The sequence below is a fragment of the Hevea brasiliensis genome, chromosome 11, assembly GCF_030052815.1.
Source record: "Hevea brasiliensis isolate MT/VB/25A 57/8 chromosome 11, ASM3005281v1, whole genome shotgun sequence".
NCBI classification, from domain to species: Eukaryota; Viridiplantae; Streptophyta; class Magnoliopsida; order Malpighiales; family Euphorbiaceae; genus Hevea; species Hevea brasiliensis.
Genome location: NC_079503.1, coordinates 77,983,560 through 77,988,326, shown reverse-complemented (window position 1 = coordinate 77,988,326; position 4,767 = coordinate 77,983,560). Strand labels below are relative to the sequence as shown.

General features: G+C 28.3%; 1 pseudogene; it reads left to right on the top strand.

The window, feature by feature from the left end:
• The first annotated feature begins 2,718 nt into the window (after positions 1–2,718).
• On the top strand, positions 2,719–4,456 carry LOC110671528 (protein DOG1-like 4; annotated as a pseudogene).
• Positions 4,457–4,767: the final 311 nt, after the last annotated feature.

Sequence of the window (4,767 nt, the reverse complement as noted above, 5' to 3'; positions counted from 1 at the left end):
TTTGATATTATTTAGTGAATCTCTTAAAATATAATACGCCTTTATTATTTATAATTATTTTTCAAAAAATTTAAAATTTTTTATCTAAAATATAAATATGTTCAATTTATTTAATTTATTATGTAATTATAAAAAATATTAAAGAATTTAAAAATATTTAAATTATACTGTAAAAATTAGAATTACATTAAAATTCCATTAAAAGTGTAAAATAGTTTGAAATAAATATTTTGCATGAGTAACATGTAATTTTTTTTTCAAATCATTTAATTGGTGGACATATTGATAAATCTATTCATACAAAGTGCATTTTTATTATTTTTAAATCTTATAAATTTTATTTTTTAAAAAATAATTTTAACATTTCAACCACAATATTAAACATGTATTAAATTATTAGAGTCAATTCTCAATTTATTTGTTAATAGAATTAAATTTTAAAATTAAATTATTATTAAAAATATATATATAAAAAATTAATAGATAAATTTTACTATATCTCAAAGATTTAATTATACATTATCTTAAAATAAATAAAAATAATATAATGAATAGATTTGGAGAGACATAGGTGGCAAAGAATGGGCTAATTAGCAGGTGATATGTATATATGTAGGTATCTATCTTAGCTCTTCCTTACACGCAGGAGATGGTGAACAAGTCTAGTTGAATCTTAATATAAATAGGCATTATAATTTTGTCTTAAAAAAAAAGTGTTACAAATTTAATAAAATTTTATGATTTGATTAATTATAATTATTTTATGTTAGATTATTAGAACTTTTAAATGTGTAGGTTTTTTTTTTTAGTAAGTAGTAAAATCTAAATATGTCAAGCGAAGGGTGTAAGTTGAATAGTACTTGATATCACACTCTTTTAAATTCAAATGAAAATATCTCCATCTACATAATTAAATATTCATATTGTATCGTAATCAAAATTTTTCTGCTTTTTCAGAAAATCATTTGCCAAAACACAGCAACTCAAATTACAATATCAAAAAGCTAAATTTTAGATTTTTGGCATGAAGTCTAAGAGACTTGACTTACAATACAAATGAAGAAGAGAGTGAGACAAAACTTAATATTTCAAGTTCAACTCACCAAAGCAGAGAAAGTCTTAGAGTTGCTTGATCAGATGAGATAGCAATCACTTCCCTCAACTTAGAAGTGATATCCTTGATTGTTGGTCTTTACCTTGGATTTGGTTGTATGCACTCTTGGATAATCTCGCATATGAGGTCAAGCTCATTGTTTTTGAAAGACTTGAGGGTTGGGTCAGTCAAGTAACTGATACTACGTTTGTCATTCAAATATTTAGCAGCCTGCAAGTTTATAGTTAAATTATATGCTTGTTAGCCAGCCATGCATGCAGCTAGAAGACAAATATTATTTAGCTATAAAGTAATTCCCAGAGATATGAGAGTATAGGATTTCATAAAAGATTTACCAATTTTTTGAGGGACACTTATTCTTCCGAGTATTGGAGCTTTCCAGAAATGATTTCTAGCAATAGAATCCCAAAGCAATATACATTTGCCTCTGCATTAGACAAGGTGGCAATGTAGAATGCGCTGACTCATTGTCACCTGAGCTCTTTGACTTGGAGGAATCTTGTGGCAAGAAAGAGATCTCAGCAATCTGAGAGGGACCATAGATACAGTGAGAAGGTACGTTAATGAAACAAAATAGAATGAATCCAACCCATGAAGGAGATTACCTTAGCTGCATAGTCATCAGTTAGAAAGATATTATGTGAATTCAAGTTAGAATGTGCCACTGGTGGATTTAAATCGTGGTGCATGTATTGTAAGCAATAAGCAAAGCCCATGATAATCCTCATCCTTGCACTCCAGTCAAGATGTTCCATTTCTTTAACTGAAGATACAGAATAAATGTTTCAGCCTCTAAATTACCACAAGAGAAATCTATCAAAATTTCCATCGTTAAATTAAAATACAGAGAGTATTACCATGCAGATGCTCAAAGAGGGTTCCATTAGGAGTTTATTCAAATACCATCATCCTATTGAAAGATTCATCCTCCTCACAGTAGCCAATGAGATTGACAAAGATCTTATGGTTAACTCGAGATAACATGTAATTTTTTTTTCAAATCATTTAATTGGTGGACATATTGACAAATCTATTCATACAAATTGCATTTTTATTATTTTTATTATTTTTAAATTTTATAAATTTTATTTTTAAAAAAATAATTTTAACATTCAACCACAGTATTAAATAGGTACTAAATTGTTAGAGTCAATGGTCAATTTATTTGTTAATAGAATTAAATTTTAAAATTAAATTATTATTAAAAAAATATATAAAAAATTAATATATAAATTTTACTATATCTCAGATTTAATTATACATTTTCCTAAAATAAATAAAAATAATATAATGAATTGATTTGGAGAGACACAGGTGGCAAACAATGGGCTAATTAGCAGGTGATATATATATATATATATATATATATATATATATATATATATATATATATATATATATATATATATATATATATATATATATATATATATATATATCTTAGCTCCTCCTTCCACCCAGAAGCTGGTGAATAGGTCTAGTTTAATCTCAATATAAATAGGCATTACAATTTTGTCTTAAAAAAAATGTTACAAATTTAATAAAATTTTATGATTTAATTAATTATAATTAATTTATGTTAGCTTAAACGAAGGGGGAAAGATATGAAAACTAAAGTTGAAGAGAGGTTCTCTGAGTTTTTTGAGAAGTGGATGTGTCAACTCAATGAGTATTTGCAATAACTGCAGAGGGCGTCTAGGGATTATCGAGCTAAAATTGGGTGTGAGTGTAAGCAAGAGCTATAAGCTTTAGTGTCTAAAGTCATACAACATTACAAAGACTACTACACTATAAAATGGGCTTTAGCCCATGAAGATGTGCTTGCTTTCTTTTTTCCAACGTGGATTTCCCCTTTAGAGAATGCATATTCTTGGGTTACTGGGTTGAAACCATTAGCAGTGTTTAAACTGGTTAACTCAATAAGGACAAATGGTGTTCCCTGTAACACCCTAGGTAAATCCCACATCGGCAAAACGCTGGGTTTATAAATTGGTGGTTCATAACCCTAGTGACGCGTTTTAAAACCGTGAGGGCTTCGACCCAGAGCAGACAATATCACTAGTGGGCCGGGCCATTACATGCCTAGGGTGTTACAATATCACTAGTGGGCCGGGCCATTACATTCCCAGTTCGGGTCTGGTTGAATTGACACAAGAACAGATGAGAAAGATTGAGGCTTTGAGGGTGAAAATAATGTTAGAAGAGGAGAAGGTGGAGAGGGGAAATGGAGAGGCAACAAGTGATTGTAGTAGATAGGAAGATGGCAGAGTTGGTAAGGTTGGTGGTTCGAGTGAAGAATGGGGAGGAAGTGAGGCAGGTGGAGGGACTGGTGCAGGTGGCACTGAAAGGAGTAATGGTAGGACTAGAGAAGGTGATGAAAGCGGTAGACTGTGTAAGGCTTAAGACTTTGAAGGGAGTTTTGGATGTTTTGAGCCCACTACAATGTGTGGAGTTCTTGGCTGGGATTGGCATGCTTCAAATTCTGCTAAGACAATGGGGAAAGAAAAGGGTTTGCACCATTAATTAGAAACTTCCAGTTGTAGGGTTTTAGGGGTTTTTATTTTCACTTTTAGACTTGTTTTCCTTTGTCTTGATTTGGTTTTATCTGAATTAATGTGCATGTACTATTCAGTGGTTTTAATTTAACTTTTTTTTATACTTATTATAAAAAAATCATAATTTATTTTTTTATATAATGTTTTATTAATTTTATATTATATAAATTTATCATTATATTACAAATATTATATTTAATTATTTAAATTAAAATATTAATTTTAATGTCATTTTAATTAATTATATAAATAAAAATATTTATTAATTTAAAATTATTTTTTATTTGATCGTATTTTTAAAAAATTATTTGTGTTATAATATTAATATAATAACAAAATAATAATAAGTTTCTAAAATATAAATAGGTGAAAATATTTAAAAATTAAAATAAAATAATAATAAATATAAATTAGTCCATGAATTTAATTCATTTAAATTCTATTATTTTATTTTTTAAAGAAGAGGAGAAGGTGGAGAGGGAAATGGAGAGGCAACAAGTTGATTGTAGCAGACAAGAAAATGGTAGAGTTGGTAAGGTTGGTGGTTCGAGTGAAGAATGGGAAGGAAGTGAGGAAGGTGGAGGGGTTGGTGCAGGTGGCACTGAAAGGAGTAATGGCAGGACTAGAGAAGGTGATGAAAGCGGTAGACTGTCTAAGGCTTAGGACTTTGAAGGGAGTTTTGGGTGTTTTGAGCCCACTACAATGTGTGGAGTTCTTGACTGGGATTGGCATGCTTCAAATCCTACTAAGACAATGGGGAAAGAAAAGGGTTTACACTATTAATTAGAAACTTCCAGTTGTAGGGTTTTAGGGGTTTTGATTTTCACTTTTAGACTTGTTTTCCTTTGTCTTGATTTGGTTTTATTTGAATTAATGTGCATGTACTATTCAGTGGTTTTATTTTAACTTTTTTTTTATACTTATTATAAAAAATCATAATTTAATTTTTTGATATAATGTTTTATTAATTTTATATTATATAATATTATCATGATATTACAAATATTATATTTAATTATTTAAATTAAAATATTAATTTTAATGTCATTTTAATTAATTAAATAAATAAAAATATTTATTAATTTAAAATTATTTTTT